The sequence below is a fragment of the Mytilus californianus genome, unplaced genomic scaffold (assembly GCF_021869535.1).
Source record: "Mytilus californianus isolate M0D057914Y unplaced genomic scaffold, xbMytCali1.0.p SCAF_12, whole genome shotgun sequence".
Taxonomy (NCBI): domain Eukaryota; kingdom Metazoa; phylum Mollusca; class Bivalvia; order Mytilida; family Mytilidae; genus Mytilus; species Mytilus californianus.
In genome coordinates, this window is record NW_026262604.1 from 26,981,090 (window position 1) to 27,002,820 (window position 21,731).

At 31.7% G+C, this 21,731-nt stretch overlaps 3 long non-coding RNA genes across 3 annotated transcripts; 2 read left to right on the forward strand and 1 right to left on the reverse strand.

The window, feature by feature from the left end:
• Positions 1 to 557: 557 nt before the first annotated feature.
• On the reverse strand, positions 558 to 1,930 carry LOC127721626 (uncharacterized). Its single transcript, XR_007991365.1, has 2 exons — positions 1,827 to 1,930; positions 558 to 1,770 (listed from the first exon to the last, which is right to left on the reverse strand). It is a non-coding gene; the product is annotated as an uncharacterized LOC127721626 (long non-coding RNA).
• A 670-nt stretch (positions 1,931 to 2,600) lies between these two features.
• Positions 2,601 to 3,707, forward strand: LOC127721629 (uncharacterized). Its single transcript, XR_007991367.1, has 2 exons — positions 2,601 to 2,937; positions 3,624 to 3,707. It is a non-coding gene; the product is annotated as an uncharacterized LOC127721629 (long non-coding RNA).
• Positions 3,708 to 6,701: 2,994 nt separating this feature from the next.
• LOC127721624 (uncharacterized) lies at positions 6,702 to 12,368 on the forward strand. Its single transcript, XR_007991363.1, has 3 exons — positions 6,702 to 6,961; positions 7,107 to 8,875; positions 12,266 to 12,368. It is a non-coding gene; the product is annotated as an uncharacterized LOC127721624 (long non-coding RNA).
• The last annotated feature ends 9,363 nt before the right edge of the window (positions 12,369 to 21,731 follow it).

Below are 21,731 nucleotides of genomic sequence, written 5' to 3' on the forward strand. Positions count from 1 at the left end.
AAAGGTCTAAAGTGAACAACAGTCTAGTTTGTACCTAAAGCCTGTTTATATGGGTGGACTGACTGATTAATATTTATATTTCCCTATCATATCTTCTTTGTGCTTTACTAAGGTGTAATAAGAGTCACTCTTTTTTCTTTCATTAATGTTGAATTTTGATCTCATACGCCCACTCATGTTTGTCAGCAAGAAAAAAAAATAATAGAATTTAAAGTCAATATGTTGGAGTTTATTTCAAACTGGTTAGTTAAAAAAAAAAAAAAAAAATCTAACAAAGGACATTGCAAGACACATTGGTTTTGTCATGATATTGTACATGCAAAGATGTACCATCATAAAAGTGTAAATGCTCATTGTTAGGCCTCATGGTGACTGTAATAGAATTACAATAAAGACATTGTTTCAGTGTTTTGTTTTTTTCCTGTATTTATTGTGTATTTTGTCTCATGTACATTTACTCCCTTCATATCTCATACAAAAAAAATCTAAACCTTTTTTACCACAAATTAAGACCCTCCTCCCCTGACATCAACAGCTGCTTAGTGAAAAGAAAAACATTTAATAAACATTTTTATTATTTGAAACAGTAATTATAACAAAATATACAACAACAACAAAAACAAAAAAAAGTATTTAAAATGATCATATTAAATCAACACCAGATTTGGATTTGGATTTCTGTATGAAAGCATTTGGATTAAAATGTAGTAGTTTAACATTAATAGTGTATTAAAACATTCAAACAAAAACAATGATATCAAAGTGTTCTTGATATGGGATATATTTCGGTTCTTTCAAAAACATTTCACATCTGGAATTTGTAGTAAAAACATCAGAGGAATTAAATAAGGTACATAATGTCATAATCTGTATAAAATGCAGTAGTTTAAACAATAACAGTGTATAAATTTTATATAACAGAAGTGGCAACAACACTTTGCATTTGAATTTTTGTCCAAAAAAACCATCAGCAATGAAATGAGGTAGTTTAATAATAATGGTATATAAAATTTTATAAAAACATAATAATAATAACATCATAAGTATAAAACTAGACAATAAAAAAATTTATCAATGATCTACATTATAAAGAAATGCATCTATAACAAATATTAAAAAAAAAAGAGTATTGTTCAAATAAGCACCATAAGTATTATTTTTTTTAAAATAATAAGTAGAACTACATAATATGGTCACATATAATGAGCAAACAATACAGCTATTTAGTGTTGTATTTAAAATAAATTTATCACAGTTTATAGGCACATATAAACATGATATGTGATATTTATGAAAAAGTAAAAAGGGGGGTATGCATGTTTTAAGATTTCTATAAGTTTACCTAATTTATGATGTATTGTAATAATGCTATTAATGGCACATATATTGAGTGTTTTGTAAATAAAATTCATTGGCACAAATACAAAATGACTAGTTAATACACACAATTGAATATCTAAATTAAAAACAAAAATTTAGATTTAACAATGTAAAAAAAATAACTACATCTACTGTAAATTAAATCTAGTAAAAATGACTGACATTTTTTTTTCTAAACTGCATATCTAAATTAAAACAAAAAAATCAACTACAACAAAAATCTAGATTCAACAATGGGAAAAATGCTACATCTACTGTAAATCTAATCTAATAATAATGACAGACATGCTTTTCTAAACCCTAATGAATATAAAAGTTGACAATAAAACAAACCTATTTAGAATTTGTAGTCTAAACCTTCATGAATATAAAAATTGACAACAAAACAACCTATTTGGAATTGTAGGCTAAACCTTCATGGACATAAAAATTGACAACAAAACAACCTATTTGGAATTGTAGTCTAAACATTCATGAAAATAAAAATTGACAACAAAACAGCCTATTTGGAATGTGTAGTCTAAACCTTCATGAATATAAAAAATGACAATAAAACAACTTGTTTGGAATTTGTAGTATGAAATGCAGTAGTTTCAACAATAACTGTATAAAATTTGAATATATATATATATATATAAACATCATAAATCTTTTTAAAGGGAGGTATTTCAGCTTTTCTATAACAACACTTCACATTTGGATTTTTGTCAAAAAATACATCAGGAAGTTGAATAAAATTTGATAAAAACATAACAATATCATAATTTTTTAAAGGAGGTATTTTAAATTAAACAATTTCATAGGTATAAAACCAATCTAAAAAAATGCAGGGATTAAAAACTACTTCTAAATAATTGTATATGAACACATGTGCACAGTTAAAAAATATATATACTAATATTGCATAGATTGAGATTCTTTATATGTAAAACAAACAAAATATTTATAAACATTTACTGGAATATACATTTAAACACATCTTTATTATCTCTTATTATTTTGTAATAATGGTGTTTTTCCAAATTTTACATTTACCAATTCCAGAGTAGTAGTATTTCTGATTTTTTGTTGTTGCTATTTTTCTTTCTTGAACAAACTGATACACTACAAAATATTAAGACAATTATGGTCTTTTTTTTATCGAAAGACATAATAATTAATTCAATAGTTATGATTTTTTTTTTCTGACTTTGATTCAAAATGTCCAAGTAATTTTTTTTTACAAATTAATTTCCTCAAACATGATCTTTTTTTTTGTTTTGGTTCTTGTTCTACTGGCAATGGGAGATATTGACATCAATTCAATTGGTGATGCAGAAGGTTCAGGTGATTCCTCTTGGTCATTGATATGAAATGCTGGAGGTGGTGATGGTAGTGTATCATGTTTTGGGCTTGATGACTGTGGTGGCGTGTAGATGCTACGATTGAATGGTTCAGGCGTGCTAATATTTCCCTGTGCTGATGGTGTTTGGGATGATTCCATACTTAAATATGAGGACTGCATGGTCTGGCTATAAAGATGTGAATTTGTGGTAGAATTAAGGCTTCTAAGTAGTGGTAAGTATTGGTTCTGTTGTTTTCGCAGTTGAAGAATAAGTTTCATTAAGGCAGCTACAGTGAATACACTGGAAACTACAGCCCAAATCCACAATCCTATAAAAAAAAAATTAATTATTATAGTTAAATCAGAATAGATTGATATGATTCAATTTACATCATTATCATACTGATAAAGGATATCTGTTATCCAAAATATTCATAGATATTTATATTTAATGTTTCCTTTTTTTATATTTATATATATTGGTGTTGTTTTGTACACTTTTTTTTTGGGGCATTTATATAAATATTTGCTCAATGAAACACCTTTTAGATCAAGTTACTTTTCAAATTATAGAGGTGAACTCTGAAAAAAAAGGTACAGGAAAGATAAAGTTTATAATGTGACACTGTCCTTAAAATCTTTGAAATATTGGCCAATGGACATTACAAACTTGGCTCACTTCAACAATGTATTTCATAAATCAAACAAAAATCTTGATCTACATCTATTTTTTACACAACAAAATTTAATGTACAAAAAAGGTAATACAATTTTTTTTTTTTTTTTGTACCTGTAATGGTAGAATTTATATCTGTTGTTGTTACTGTCATGGATATTGTCTGTGTTGTGTCTGTTGCTTCTCCTATGGTGATAGTTGATGTTGTTACTCCTGTTGTTATTGGTGTCTTTTCTGTTGTAGCTTCTGTCTTTTGAGGTACTGCACCTGTTGTCAGTGTGGTAAGTAACAGATTTATTTTGGTTGTAACTGTTGCATTATTGGGAACTGTAAAATAAACACAAGATTTCATTCATATTTTTGTAAATGTTGTATTTTGAAGGAATACTTTATGATGTATTGACAGTTTTTTCTTTCTTTTTTTCTATTAACACAATATCCTTGATACTTTCCAATTCTGTTTCACACACACACACACACACACACACACACACACACACACACTATCACTGATTGAAATTTACATTTATCATTAACTGTAATTACAGCTATTAGAATGTGTATATGCAGAATCAACCACAATCATGAAATAGTTTGCATCTACATTTTCTGTATGTAGGACAAAAAGCGGGACAAGAAATTATATAATGGATGACAAAATTAACGTAACTGTATTTGAAATAAACATATGTTATATTACATGTAAGATTTAAAAACATTATTATAATCAGAGGAGTGTTAGATAATATATTGGTATAGTTTCTATAAAAACTTGCAACAAAGAAAACTTGAACATGTCCAGGAACAAGATGCATCGTTCCTATTTTGGACCCGTGGGGGTTTCTATAGGATTAAACACATTTTTTCTAGAGGTTATTGATGTGTAAACCGGGGCGATTAACTCACAAACTGAATAAAAGTCCGAAGGACTTTTATGTTAAGTTTGTGAGTAAGAGCCCCGGTTTACACATCAATAACCTCTAGAAAAAATGTGTTTAATCCTTATAATTCTTCAGTCAAACATTCGCGATTTTTAGTTAAGATTTTTTGTTTGATGGCTACTACCATCAAATGCACATGTCGTAACTAAGGAGTTAGTCGCCATATTGAATTTCTAATATCCGTACATGTTCGATAAATGCAACAGAATCTAAAATGAAATAGCACCTACCTCAAAAACTGTATTTTAATGAGATATTATCCGAATTTGAAGCGTACAAGTAACGAAATAATCTTTCGCTTGAAAGTTTTCATTTGTATGACGTCGTGTTTTGCCATGACGTAAATGCGCTAAATCATTCATGAAATTTCGCGGAATTTTTCATGAATTTTAATTTTATGCATTTTCAGAGCTTTAATGCAATATTTTTTTTTGTTACATATGCATTGAAATAGAAAAAAACTGTTATGTTTTTGTTTTTCAATCTCAATTTGCTGAAAATCCCGGACTCCCTGCATATGCATGTGTATCGCGCATGAATAGATGGTACGAAAGTAGTTTCAGAAACATGGTTTATCGAAGTGTAAACCAAGGTAAAAAATTCTAATTAACCAATCCGTTTCAAGTATTTATAGATATGCAAATCATATAAGAATTATTTGGATATATACGTAACATTACAGTTACACGATCCAGTCATTTTGACAAGGTATATGTTGTCATCTTCAATGTGTAAACATATTCCTTCTTCACATAGACACTCTGTCGTGATTCCAAATTTTGTACATGGCAAACAAGCATCTGTGTACATCAAAAAATACAAAGTAAAAACAATCACCGCTAAAAACGTCTTCATATTTTCTGCAAATGGCCGCTCATGCGTACCTGTGGAACGATAATCTTTCGACCCTGGCCTATTCGCCACATATAAATTAGATTGTTCGATCCTATTGTATTGGAATCCTATTAAGATAAGATAAGATAATCTCTTATTTCAGACACAAATGGTCCATGTATTTTCAATAAATTCGTTAAACAATTACTATTAAAATGAGAACAATTTCATAAAAACTTAATTACTTATTGAATAATAATTGTTTTTGTTAAAAATTGTGTCGTTGCACTTTTAAATTGTTGTCTTGAAATGGTAACATATTGCTTTTGTACCCTGAAGACTAAAACAATGATTGTTTTAATTAATCTCATGTAAAATTAATACCATATTTCATTGATGAAATTTATCTGACTAAAACTTCACAAAAATTGATTAATAATGGATGCCTTAAGGATTTTAAAATTAAAAATACGTTTACAAGCTGACATTGGAATTTATCCTTAAACTAAACAACATATAATATTAATTTAGACAGTTGTTTAAAAACAGGACATTTTTATATATAAATATATAGATATATTGCTAATGGTGGTACTCTATATTTAATCTTGATAACCTACAAAAGGATAGAATGGAAACCAAACCTAGCATCACTAAAATGTAAGTTTTATAGTTTTATGTTTCACATATATTGTCACAAGTTAAATTAATATATAAGCAATAAGGAGATGCAATAAGTTCTTGTGTATAGAAATATATATTGATTACTATTAAATCCAACATTTCCTGTATAAATAGTTTTACTTCACAAGTACTTTCATGTTTTTTTTTAAAACAATCTTCAGGTGAAACTATACAACGTAACTATGTAACGGTAGGTATGTAACGTCATAGTTGTTGAGTATATTAAGGGAGATAAATCGAATTACACTTAGTCTATATATAGAAGTACGGAACGTCATTATCACACAATAGAAAATGCATACTTTGTATTCAGTCGTGATTTTAATTTTGAAATAAAAAAACTTCTCCTTTACTTCCCGTGTAATATATATATAATATTCATGATTCCTCTAATGTCAGCAAAATAATGATAAATATGCAAATTTGTGGTGGCAACTTTTTGTTCTTCCCTCGCCGGGATTATATAGGATTTATTTATATTTAATATTTAGATACACTGCTCCACCTCCACTTGCTCCATCCGTGGAGATCAAGACGGAAACATACCCACATATCTAACAAATGTAAGTTTATTCTTTTTTTTTATGTTTTACAATATTGTTGGATTAATTTATCAAATTAATGAGATATGGTATGATTGCTGATAGGATTGGGCATCATTGGGCATTACAGCAGTTACAAACCACAAAATAATCATATACACCTACATAAATTGTATATATTAAAGGAGATAAATCGTATTACACTTAGTCTATATATAGAAGTACGGAACGTCATTATCACACAATAAAAAATGCATACTTTGTATTCAGTCGTGATTTAAATATACTCATATATACATATATATACATACAAGTCTAAATTGAAAACAACGTTCAAACCTATGATTGGGTTGGATAAAAACCGCAATTTTTATACGTGTGCATGCAAAACAATTAAATTTCATGTTAGAGGGGTCTAAATACAGCACAAACAATATTTTCCAAAAGATACATGATGTTATGTTCTTCCCTCGCTGGGATTATATATTTATTTATATTTATTATTTAGATACACTGCTCCACCTCCACTTGCTCCATCCGTGGAGATTAGGACGAAACAACACCCTCATACCCAACAAATGTAAGTTTTTTTTTTTTTTTATGTTTTACAATATTGTTGGATTAATTTATCGAATTAAAAATTTGAGAGAGAGAGAGAGAGAGAGGTGATTTTCATTGTCATGTTTTAGATACCTTTTAACATAAATATTAAAATAATTTTTCAGATCAAATGAACAAGATGAGATTACTTATTTGGAAAAGGTGGACAGAATAACCAATAAAAAGATAATGAACTTGCAAGTGAAAATGAACTACCACAACATCATATTTAAAAGAACTGAAAAAAAATTGGAGAAAGAAATTAAAGATGGTGATAAGATAGAAAATCGCCTGTTGTACCTTAAAGTACAAAAAATGTTTAGTAATTGAACATATCAATAAATTAAGAATAATATTGTATTTAGTCATTTATTTTATAAAGATTGCAATCATCATTGATTCATGATTTTGTCGCCTACACAGTGTTTAATCATTGTCAGTGTTAAAATTAATCACCTGTTTCACAAGCGAAAAAAAATCTGTCATTAGGTGTTATAAAAGGATGAGTCAGCATTAAAATGTATGGGTGCTATAAAAATGTATGGCATTATGACGTCATGATAGGTTTGACGTCATGATAGGTTAGAAGTGGGTGTCATAAGTTGTCATAATGGGTGTTTTAATTCATATAATTTATTTATGACCCCTATATTATATCATTTTATGTCATATTATGTCATATTATGTCATTTGAGATTATGTAAGATGATATAACTTGGGGGTCTTAATTTTATTTTGGGGGGTCCAAGAACCCCCTATAGTAGAAGTCGAAGTTAGTTTTAGACACGTCCAATGTAGAGAGTGAGGATCAGGGGGAAACCAAGACAAAAAGCCCTGTCAATGTCATGCCAGTACAGACAAATAGCTATAGCCCTGTCAATGTATAGCCAGTCCAGACAAAATCTAGGACAATTAAAAGTAATAATATATAGTTCAGAGTGTTTATTGGGCTATGGTGCTATCTTACTTTAACATGTCTATGTTCCGAGATATGAACAAAAACCAAGAAGTGGACCATGGAACACTACCCAAGACTCTTCCATGGTTGAAGTATCATTACTATACCATGTGGACATAACCAATAAACTTAACCAGAGTCAATGAAGCGTAATATGAAGGTCAAAGTGACCTGAACGTTATTGGACCTTGCAACACTACCCAAGATGCTTCGACAGGTGAATTATCATTTCTATAACGTGTATTTTAAATTTTACTTTGAAACAAACATTAATAATTTTTTTTTAAGAATGTCTGTACCTTTCACGTTTCACTTGGATGCATTGAAACAATGCAAACTTTGTAATTCATGCAATATGTTTAAGGAGGAAATGGATAAATTTATAGACTGTGTTCCACTAGTCATTCAAAGACTTTTCATAGACTCATTAGTTGAGACTTTTCACTGTATTATTCATTCACCGGGGCACATGTGGTTCTTCCACCTGTTTAAGAGAGGCGACCAGTTTTTGGAGTCTTTTTACCATATGCAAAAGGATGGATACCAGTATTAGACGTCAGATAATGGAGGTTATATGTTAATGTAGCAAATGACAGGTAAGCAATTAAAAATATAAAAAAAAAACAATTTTCCAATTTAAAACATAAAAAATGGAAAAAAAATTATAATTTTTAAAATGACTGGGGACTTCCTGCATAGGAAGAAAGATGCCACTTTCCATATTTTGACCCCTACCACCCCTCTTGCAAAAACATCTAGTCTTTTTACACAAACACACCAACAAACCCAACAAAACTGAAATAAATATATGAAAATGTACTACATGAAAGATGAAAGAGAATTTTTTTTTTTTAAATAGGGGTAAACAAATATGAGCAATGAGAGAAAACCAGGACATTTTAATACATGTGTAGAACTTTTCATTCTTTGATGAAGGTTTTTATTAACTTACATTTTCCTATAAATAGAAAACATTGTAAAATGTTACATTGATTATAATATGTCTTCAATTTCACGGACTGATAACTTAGAATACATATTATCTTCTCCAAATATGTAATGTATTGACAAACTTTTATCATTATAAATATGAACAGAGAAAGAATATTTATATATTTTAAAGTCATTGTACCTGTAACAGTGGTAACTGTAGTTGCAATCCATGCTATAGTGAGAGGTTTAGCTAGCTATAAAACCAGGTTTAATCCACCATTTTCTACATAAGAAAATGCCTGTACCAGGTCAGGAATATGACAGTTGTTGTCCATTCGTTTGATGTGTTTGAGCTTTTGATTTTGCCATTTGATTAGGGACTTGCCGTTTTGAATTTTCCTCTGAGTTCGGTATTTTAGTGAATTTACTTTTTACACTGTATAACAAACTTTTATTTCTTGAAAACTTTCATTCAAAATGGATCAGGAAATCTTTATTGTTTAAGCTGCGTGTAAATTCTAAAGGGCTAATGCAGTTCAGAACAAAGTTTGGGCGGCAGAACAGATCGGTCTTGGGTTAGACGAATTAGATGCTCTTATCAAGGTGAGACCAAACTTGAAATCTTTAAAGCAGTGTTTCGCTCAGGTAAGCATTATGTTTTTATGGTACTTTTTTTTCTGCGAAAATATTGAAAAATTTGACAAATGCTTTAAATATCATTTTGTTTTACTTACACCTTTTAATTTGTTTCTGTTTGTACTTTCATTTTTTTTTTGTCTCTTTGGGAAGTTTTTTTTTTTCGTTTTCTTGTTATCGTATTTTTTCTGTAAAATCCTTTGTATGTTAAGTCATACTTTGATTGTTTATTTCTTATTTTCATGATTTTACACAATACTATATACAACTTTATCTTCCAAAAAACTGAAAACTAGAAATAAAAGAAAGAATGATCACTTTGTTAACGTGTTGGTATAAAAAAAAATGTTGTATTTAGTTTATTTTCATTCCGAGAATAAACTTGGAAATTAACCAGTTGTAGATATTCAGAACTTGTTTTTTATTTTTACAGTCGTGGAAAGGGATTCTACGAGGACAATATATTTAAGACACCACCTTCAGGTAGGTAAGTATTGATTCATATGACTTTTTTATTGTTGGTTCGTTTTTTTCTTTTCCTTTTTTTTTAGACCCTCAGTCGAATATGTAACTCTTCACATGTGCAAAAACCCCCAATCCCCATAACTCTTAGATAATCAATGTTTGTACGTAGGATGAATGTTCCTAATGAAGGTTATTCATGAAAAGTATTTTGGACTCACTAAAATCATAAAATCGATATTTTAGTCATTTGTTGTTGTTGCTGTTCCTTTCTTTTTTTAAGGGGGTAAAGAGAAATAGAATAAAAAGAAAACATTGAGAAATAAAAAGAAAAACAAACTTTTTACAAGTGGAGATAAATATACAGTAAGGAAATTCTTTTTTGTACGAGTTTAAATATTGTATATGAATTTTTTTTTAGCAAACTAATGAAAAAAAAGAGAAGAAGAAGAAACAGAAGAGGAGAAATAGAAGATTGATTGATTGATTGTTGGTTGCTTAACGTCCAGTGGCAAATATTTCATGCATATTCAGGACGAGAACAAGTTCACAATAAATACAATAGGTGGGTTCTGTAATAGATTAAGGGATTAAGGTCGGAGAAATTTAGACTGCCACGGGAAATGAGGGTATATTGGATAGGGACAGAAATTTAGCAAAAATTTTTAAATTTTAAATTTTTTAGCAATTTTTGAGAAAAAAAAGACATGCGCTGAAAGTTGTGGGTGTTTCGATATATGCATTTTTTTTTTATGACCCCAAAGTTGTGGTGTTGTTGGTGTTCAGTAATCAACTCATATTTTATGACCCCAAAGTTGTTGGGGTGTGGGTATTCAGTAATCATCTCATATTTTATGACCCAAATGTTGTGGGGGGTGTGGGTGTTTAGTAACCATCCCATATTTTATGACCCCAAGTAACCCTCCCATATTTTATGACCCCAAAGTTGTGGGTGTTCAGTAATCATATACTACTAATATTTGTAGAATCTGTTTATCTACCTTTAAGATAACAGTGATGATAACCTTGGTGATTGTTACTTTGAAAATCTTATTTAATATAGAAAAATGTTCACATGGGAACCAAGATGTCATAACTTGACAAATTTTAATTTTACTTTGAAACAACCATTAATATTTTTTTTTAAGAATGTCTGTTCCTTTCACATTTCACTTGGATGCATTGAAACAATGCAAACTTTGTAATTCATGCAATATGTTTAAGGAGGAAATGGATAAATTTATAGACTGTGTTCCACTAGTCATTCAAAGACTTTTCATAGACTCATTAGTTGAGACTTTTCACTGTATAATTCATTCACCGGGGCACATGTGGTTCTTCCACCTGTTTAAGAGAGGCGACCAGTTTTTGGAAAGTCTTTTTACCATATACAAAAGGATGGATACCAGTATTAGCCGTCAGGTAATGGAGGTTATAGTTAATGTAGCAAATGACAGGTAAGCAATTAAAAATATAAAAAAAACAACAATTTTCCAATTTAAAACATAAACCTGTTGTAATTACAGTTCATAAATTTGAAATCTGTCTGGACGCCTTCTTACACGCTGCCCCTTCTTATCTGAGGTATAGGTTGTAGTGCTCTCCTCTGTCTATGCTGTCGTACAGGATGGTTCGGTTGTTGAACAGGTTGTGCAGGAGGCTTTGGTTGTTGAACAGGTTGTGCAGGAGGGTTTGGTTGTAGAACTGGCTGTGCAGGAGGGAGTGGCAGGGGTGGCATTAAAGGGTTTCTCTGAATAATTTCTAACAGTTGTCGCCCACTGTATATAATTGTAACCAGCACTATAAGGACGACTTCTAAATAGTCTGAAATTTAAATTCTTAAAATTCAGTTATTTCAATGGAGTTTTTTTAATTTTGCCAAGTCTGAATATATACCACATCAAAATCTGTATCTATAGTTGTAACTTTCCTTTTTTTTCTCCAAATCCATATAGATATCAACAATACGATTGTTATAACTGTAAGAAAGAAAAGGGAAGACCTAAATCAGTTGAAAAAAATTAATAATTTTTAAAATGACTGGGGACTTCCTGCATAGGAAGAAAGATGCCACTTTCCACATTTTGACCCCTACCACCCCTCTTGCAAAACCATCTAGTCTTTTTACACAAACACACCAACAAACCCAACAAAACTGAAATAAATATATGAAAATGTACTACATGAAAGATGAAAGAGAATTTTTTTTTTTAAATAGGGGTAAACAAATATGAGCAATGAGAGAAAACCAGGACATTTTAATACATGTGTCGAACTTTTCTTTCTTTGATGAAGGCTTTTATTAACTTACATTTTCCTATAAATAGAAAACACTGTAAAATGTTACATTGATTATAATATGTCTTCAATTTCACGGACTGATAACTTAGAATACATATTATCTTCTCCAAATATGTAATGTATTGACAAACTTAGTAAGATAAAACTTAGCACTATTATCATTATAAATATGAACAGAGAAAGAATATTTATATATTTTAAAGTCATTGTACCTGTAACAGTGGTAACTGTAGTTGCAATCCATGCTATAGTGAGAGGTTTAGCTAGCTATAAAACCAGGTTTAATCCACCATTTTCTACATAGGAAAATGCCTGTAACAAGTCAGGAATATGACAGTTGTTGTCCATTCGTTTGATGTGTTTGAGCTTTTGATTTTGCCATTTGATTAGGGACTTGCCGTTTTGAATTTTCCTCCGAGTTCGGTATTTTAGTGAATTTACTTTTTCCACTGTATAACAAACTTTTATTTCTTGAAAACTTTCATTCAAAATGGATCAGGAAATCTTTATTTTTTAAGCTGCGTGTAAATTCTAAAGGGCTAATGCAGTTCAGAACAAAGTTTGGGCGGCAGAACAGATCGGTCTTGGGTTAGACGAATTAGATGCTCTTATCAAGTTGAGACCAAACTTGAAATTTTTAAAGCAGTGTTTCGCTCAGGTAAGCATTTTGTTTTTATGGTACTTTTTTTTCTGCGAAAATATTGAAAAATTTGACAAATGCTTTATATATCATTTTGTTTTACTTACACCTTTTAATTTGTTTCTGTTTGTACTTTCATTTTTTTTTTTTCTCTTTGGGAAGTTTTTTTTTTTCGTTTTCTTGTTATCGTATTTTTTTCTGTAAAATCCTTTGTATGTTAAGTCATACTTTGATTGTTTATTTCTTATTTTCATGTTTTAGAAGTTTCGTCAAATGACAACTGCCATTTTAGTTGTTTAAGCAAATCAGACAACATATCCTCATTCATTTACCACAAAGTTACTGAAACACCTACAACCAATGCTGTTGAGAAATTTCTGGCATCAGAATTTACATGGCCTCATGCTTTGGTTGTACTAAGTTGTTTTGTACTTATATTATTATCAGTATTTGTTTGATACCTGTATCGCAAAAGAAATTCCAAATGTATTCAGGTTTATTTAGAAATAACTTCCGTTGGTGATGGTGTTACTATTCCAATAATTAGCTTATCAGTATGTGCATCATACTGTGATTTTACAACACCTTCATTGGAAGACATTACAGTGTCAGCCTTACCTCGAAGTAACTTATTTTTTATATGTTCCTCATTTGTTATAAGAATAAATTAACCATGAAAACTGTACAAATACCTACTTCTGTCAATATTGGATATTTCACTCGCAGCAAGATCAACAAGATTTTAATGCAAGCATTCAATGCGTATGTACTAGTAACTCATCAATAATTTGCTATTTAGTATTAAACCCAGCAAGTTTAATCTCCGATAATCGCTATATGTGATATACATTTTTTTCTGATATAAATCGAGTTTTTTTTGTCAAATGATGCAATGGGCAATATTTTTAGATGACCTTATTACTTACGACTCAATTGATTGTATATTTTTGTATACTAGTATTTATGTGTATATATTTTCATGTGTGAAGTTTAATAAAAATGAAAACAACACGTATAAATAAAGGCGTCCAAAGCGCTTTTCTGGATTTACCTTCATCGGGAACGCTGAAAGCCGAATATTTGACAGCTAGTTGCAAGGATGTATAAAACCGAATAATGTGATCTTTTTTTCACTAAATAGAACCGTTTATATTAGTGTTTTCCAGATGTACAAGGTTCATAATTTCGAAACGAAATCAGCTGAAGTAGGGGGAGTTGTCATAGTCAATTTAGACCTAACAAATATTTTGTGAAAATATAGTTTTCAGCAAAAATAAAAAGATATACCTAAAGTCTTATATTTAATTTGTGTTTTCTTAATTATTTTTGAAATTCATTTAGTTAAAATTCTCAAAGATAATTGTAAAATATTCCCATATAATTTACTTGAGAAAAAGGATTATAGCAGTTATTTTTTTTAGGAATTTGTCACTTTATATTTCTCTTTGTAAAGTAGAATTCTTATCAATATATTACACAATTAACTTATATTTTAAAAACTATGTGTTGACTTATTTTAGCTCCAAGCCAAGTGTACAGATAGAAAGTTGTTGTGTAAACAACATATGTCTAGGTTACGGAATTAATTAAGGGTTTAATTCTATTTAGTTAAAGTTCAAATGTTCTTTACCAGACCCCTTTTTACTCCCAAATATCAGGGTAACTAAGGTGGCTTGGTTGTCTATCAAGTCAGTGAAATTTTACAGTCCACATTATCTAGAAAACCATTTCTGACACAGACACCTCTATCCGGTAGCCTGTAAGTGGTGTGCACAACTATTCCTATACCATACAAGCATATGATCGGGTTAAAAGTAAAATTTAGGATTCCTTGAAATTAACTTATTTTATTTCGAATTATCATCACTTAATATAAATCATTTGTATTTAATTTTCTATAATAAAATTCATTTTCATTAAAATGAGGAGAAATAATTTTGTCAGTTACCGCTTTGCGATGTACAAGTAATGCAATACGCCTCTTACGAATTTAATAAAATAATCGTAAACGTCGAATGGTCATTGGCAGAACGTGCAAGTCCCTCATGAGAAGTCAAGGTCGTTAAAAACCACCATCGTCGTTACTATTCCAATCATTCGTGTGTTGGCAATGATTTATTTTTAGCCACTTCACACAGGAAGTTGAAAATATTTTTGACATTATTAGTACGAAGTGTTCGAATTGTAAATCGGTATCCAAACTTTATATTCTTTTATGGTACTTCTTAAAAATTAAGATGCTGTTAGTACGAATGTAATATTTGACGTCCTGCTGGAAAACTTAGGACACTAATCGTTGGACGGAAAATTAAATCTTATTGTATACGATTGATAAGCAACTTCTACAGGTAGACAGAAAAAAATTGTCATTGCTAGTACTTAGTATTATATTCAATTAGTCGTGACGATGTGGTTCGAAAGTAATTTCTAAGTGTGTATAAATTTGACTGAATGTATAAATTAATTTATTGGTGTTTGATGAATATAATAAGGCGGTTAAACAATATTATTCTGTAGCGGACAGCATGAAAAAGTAGTTACAATATTAATGTGTTTTTAAGAAGAAAACTGTAACTTGAACCCGGAAGTGATTAATTGGCACGTTTAAATCCATTTCCCTGCAATGGCTTAACATCAATTACAAAAAAATGCAACGGCTTTTCAAAACTCATCAGAAACTAGATCACGAATTATTTAATTATGAAATAAAATTCATGAATGCCTAGACAGTGAACCAGAAACCTATTAACGTTGAATGTGTCCAATCATTTTTTCACTTTAAACTAAAATTCACTAAACAAATTACGTTCCGACTTAATATTCTCCTAATGGCAGAATTCATTATATTTACTATAGCATTTTCTAAGGCTATATAACAAGTACTTGTTATCAAAGCATTATTGATGTATTTACCATTTCGAAAGCAGAATCAATCGGTATAGCGAGAAGGACTATTTTATCTGACCGATCAAAACAATCGACTATTTCTTCCGACGTTTGTAACTTCGTACAGGTAAAGGATAAATCGTATTATTCCCTGAGGCACTTTTATTTGTCAAATCGGCAGACTCCTGAGCATCATAGTTTATTCACATTATATATATGTAGTGTACAAATTGTAATATTGTACAAATTATACAGTATTTTTGTACAAGTCATCAGTATTTTGTGAATCTCTTTACGTAAACAGATAAATTAAGCACAGTGTTTTGGTTCAGCTTATTACTGTTTTATTTCCACAGTTATATGCTATAGTCTGGCACAAAGAATTGACACAAAGTTTATATAAAAACACTAAAATATATTTTGTGAACATATAATTTGGTAGTAGTAAAAAAAATAATAATAGAATCTAAACCAACCAGGTGTCCTTATTTGTAGTTTTATGACATAGAGGACAGTCCTTAATGTTAGGTTGAAGTATATAAATTTGTGAGTAAAACATCGAACTGGATAATTATTGGAGATAAACTTGTATTACCTGATGACAGAAGTTGTGTGTCAAATTACTGACAAATTGAACAAAAACCCTGTACAAAATATAATTTGTACGAAATTACAGCATGTACACAACAGAACAATCGACCATATCTTCCAACGACCGGGAAAACAACTGACATTTCGAACCTCGTACAGGTAGGTGATACAATGTATCATTCCCTGAGGCACTTTTATTTGTCCAATTGGCGTACTCCTGATCATCATATAATTTTTCACATAATATATATATAGATATATATGCATGAATTGGTGATCAATTGCATGTTTTTTTGTTGATACGAAGTTTTAGTGGGTGCGGGTGTATATTTGTATAAAACGCATTAGCTATCTAACACTGTAGAAGTGCGTCGATATAGAAATGCGATCAAAACTTGTAGAAAGAAAGAAAGAATAAATAGTTGCCACACTTTTCGAAGTTTCTTGGTAAGACATTTATTACATGCAAGCATACAATGTTTTTATTTGCCAGAAAGATGTACACATTAACTTTACCCTGCGAAACTATCGATAGGGTGTTGATACACAATAATCCACAGGGCAAGTAACGCAACTTTGTCACTTTATCCGCAATGATTCAAAAGTGAATAGTCCCGAAGGGTGACTGGGGAATAGAAATATGGTCACTACAGGTCTTCTTCCAACCATCAGTAAAACCCTTGCCAAAGTGGGGCGTCCGTTTGGCTGCGCGGGATGTATCAAGTACGCAGCCACGTCCGGTCAGAATGGGGACGTTAAATCCGATGCCTCGTGTAGAGTGTCACGCTCTCTGCATGTTAAGGACCCTTGCAACAACTATTTGAGGGGTCCGTAGGTGGCCTGTTGCAAGGCTAAATTTCTGTCCCTATCCAATATACCCTCATTTTCCCGTGGCAGTCCAAATTTTCCTCACCTGCAACCCAGTTGACCTCTATTACCGGACCTACCTATTGAATTTGTTAATTTGTTCTGGACGTTAAGCAACCAACAATCAATCAACCAATCTACATAAGAAAATGCCTGTACCAAGTCAAGAATATGACAGTTGTTGTCCATTCGTTTGAGCTTTTGATTTTGCCATTTGATTAGGGACTTTCCGGTTTGAATTTTTCTCGCGAGTTCGGTATTTTTGTGATTTTACTTTTTCCTTATGTCCTTTATATTAGGATTGTTCTTGTTATAGATGGGTTCATCCCCAAAATATAAACACTGTTCACTGGTACATCTTGCATATAGTCTTATTTCGTCCCACTGTTCACTGGTACATCTTGCATATAGTCTTATTTCGTCCTGTCTATTTGATTGAGGAGATTGATACAGATTTGTATACGTCCTGTTTTCTTCAGAGGCATTACTATTTTCATCAGAATCCTACTGAATGTTTTCAGGCTGCTGTAATGTATGCAGCAATGACTGGTATAGAATCAAATAACCATCGATTGGTAGCCGAAACCAATCTGACGAATCACTTGAGCTGTGGGCATTAGTTAGATCTCGTTGTGCGGGTATGACATTTCAAGCTCGTCAATTTCTGCATATTCGTGACCACTTCCTCTTCCAGTTGAAGTATTTTGGCTCATCTCAACGTCACGGTCTACGTTAACTCCGATGTCATTTAATCTGTATTTTGGCTGAATGAGTTCAAACATTAGTGTCATAATAATTCCTAAATTTATTTATCAAAGAAGAATTCAAGAAATGGTATATGATAAAGAATGCCTGTACCGAAACACTCACTACTGAAATGAAGATACCGTAATAGCAACCATCAGTTGTATCGACCAATTGATATAGATAATGAAAAATAACGCTTTGTCTACCGTTTCCTTTTGTCCTTTATTTTAGGATTGTTTTTGTTTCAGATGGGGTCATTCACGACTTCGAAAGACTAAACTGGTACATCCTGAATATAGTCTTAATTCGTCCGGTCTATTTGATTAAAGAGATATATACAGATTTCTTGAAAAGAGTCTTAATTTGTCCTGTCTACTCGATTGAAGAGATTGATACAGATTTAAATACATCCTGTTCTCTTAAGAGGCATTAATATTTTCATCAGAATCTTCCTGAATGTTTTCAGACTGCTGTGATGCAGACAACAATGACTGGTATGGATTCAAATAATCATCGCTTAGTAGCCGAAACCAATCTGACGAATCACTTGTTGGCATTAGTAAGATCTTATTGTGCGGGTGGTGATGAAACGAAATATGGCATTTCTAGCTCGTCGATTTCTGCATATTCGTGACCACTTCCTCTTCCAGTTCAAGCAGTTTGGCTCATTTCAAAGTTTAGGTCTATGTAAGCTCCGATGTTATTTACAACTGTATTTTGGCTGAATGAATTGGAACTTGAGTGTCATACTATTATCTACATTTATCGAAAAAAGAATTTAAGAAATGGTATATGATAAAGAATGCTAGTACTGAAGCACTGACTACTGAAATGAAGAAACCCTAATAGTCACCCATCAGTTGTATCGACCCATTGATATAAAAAATGAAAAATAACACGTATATCGTTTCTATGTTTTTTTATTAGGATTGTTCTTGTTTTAGATGGGTTCATCCACGAATTCTAAACACTGTGCACTGGTACGTCTTGGATAAAGTCATAATTCGTCAGGTCTATTTGTTTAAAGAGATTGATACAGATTTCTTAAATATGGTCTTAATTCTTCCTCTCTACTCGATTGAAGAGATTGGTATTGATTTTAAAACATCCTGTTCTTTTTAACCTGCATTTCTATTTTTATCAGAATCCTCCTGAATGTTTTCAGACTGCTGTAATGCAGGCAACAATGACAGGTGCGGATTCAAATAACCATCGCCTGGGATCCGTTACCAATTTGACGAATAACTTGTAGGCTTTAGTAAGATCTTGTAGCGCAGGTAGGTCTAGATCGTAAAATGACATTTCTAGTTCGTCTATTTCTGCATATTCGTGACAACCTCCCCTTCCAGTTGAAACATTTTGGCTGATTTCAACGTCACGGTCTACGTTAGCTCCGATGTCATTTAATCTGTATTTTGACTGAATGAGTTGAAACATTAGTGTCATAATAATTCCGAAATTTATCAAAGAAGAATTTAAAAAAGCTGAATCATAAAGAATGCCAGTACCGAAGCACTGACTACTGAAATGAGGATACCTTATAGTTGCCAATCAATTGTTTCGACCCATTGATATAGAAAATGAAAAATAACACTTTGTATACCGTTTCCTACTGTCCTTTGTATTAGGATTTTTCTTTTGTTTTAAATGTGTTCATCCTCGAAATCTTAACACTGTACACTGGTACGTCTCGAATAAAGTCTTTATTCGTCCAGTCTATTTGTATGAAAAGATTGACCCATATTTCCTGAATATGGTCTTAATTCGTCCTGCCTACTCGATTGAAGAGATTGATATAGATTTTTAATCATCCTGTTCTATTAAGAAGCATTTCTATATTGATCAGAATCCTCCTGAATGTTTTCAGGCTGCTGTGATGCAAGCAGGCAGCAATGACTGATATGGGTTCAAATAATCATCGCTTGGTAGTCAAAATCAATCTGACAAATGAAATCACATGTCGGCATTAATAAGACCTCATTCTGCGAATGGCTATAAAAAGAAATATTACATATCTATAATTCGATTTCTACATATTCGTGACAAACATTCCCTTCCAGTTAATGCAATTCGGTTCATTTGAGCGTCAAGGTCTGTCTACGTTAGCTTGGAGGTTATTTACATCTGTATTTTGATTGATTCCTAAATTTTAAGTAATGTTTGTTGTTTTTTTGTTACACAATAGCTAACGATATTGCAGCCAAAATAACAACAGACCCACATGATGCAGACATGATAACTTCAGTATTCATTTCAACACATTTTGAAAAAAAAGAAATAATACTACATAAGTTGTAATATGCCTTGGAAGCTATTTTCTTGATTGACCCCCCCCCCCCCCCCCCCCCCCCCAAGGGTGACTGGGGAATAGAAGTATGGTCACCATTGGTCTTCCTCCGACCGGCAGTGAAACCCGTGCTTAAGTGGGGCGTCCGTTTGGCTGTGCGGGATGTACAAATTTGCAGCCACGTCCGGTCAGAATGGGGACGTTAAATCCGATGCCTCGTGTAAAGAGAGTGCCACGCTCTTTGCACGTTAAGAACCCTTGCAACAACTCTTAGAGGGGTCCGTAGGTGACCTGTTGCAAGGCTAAATTTCTGTCCCTGTCCAATATACCCTCATTTCCCGTGGCAGTCTAAATTTCTCCGACCTTAATCCCTTAATCTATTACAGAACCTACCTATTGTATTTATTGTGAACTTGTTCTCGTCCTGAATATGCATGAAATATTTGCCACTGGACGTTAAGCAACCAACAATCAATCTTGATTGACCTTCATAAGGAACGAAGCTAGATGATAAAAAATGGACTAATATTCACCCATCATTTGTTTTGACCTACTGATACAGAAATAAAAAAAGCACTTTGCATACCGTTTCCTATTGTACTTTGTATAAGGATTGTTCTTGTTTTACATGGGTTCATCCACGACTTCTAAACACTGTTCACTGGTACATATTGCATATAGATTTAATTCGTCCTGACTTTTTGATTGGAGACATTGATACAGATTTATTTTATTTAGTTTTAATTCTTCCTGTTGACCCGATTGAAGATATCGATACAAATTTCTTGAATTTAGTCTTAATTCGTCCTGTCTACTGGATTGAAGAGATTGATACAGATAGTGTATACATCCTGTTTTCTAAAGAGGGATGGCTATTTTCACCAGGATCCTCCTGAATGTTTTCATACTGCTGTAATGGCATCATTGACAGGTATGGATTCAAATAACCGTCGATTGGTAGTCGAAACCAATCTGACGAATCACTTGAGCTGTGGGCATTAGTGAGATCTCGTTGTGCGGGTATGACATTTCAAGCTCGTCGATTTCTGCATATTCGTGACCACTTCCTCTTCCAGTTGAAGTATTTTGGCTCATCTCAACGTCACGGTCTACGTTAGCTCGGATGTCATTTAATCTGTATTTTGGCTAAATGAGTTCGAACATTAGTGTCATAATAATTCCTAATTTGTCAAAGAAGAATTCAAGAAATGGTATATGATGAAGAATGCCTGTACCGTAACACTCACTACTGAAATGAAGATACCCTGATAGCAACCATCAGTTGTATCGACCCATTGATATAGAAAATGAAAAATAACACTTTGTCGACCGTTTCCTTTTGTCCTTTATTTTAGGATTGTTCTTTTGATTCAGATGGGGTCATTCACGACTTCGAAAGACTAAACTGGTACACCCTGAATATAGTCTTAATTCGTCCGGTC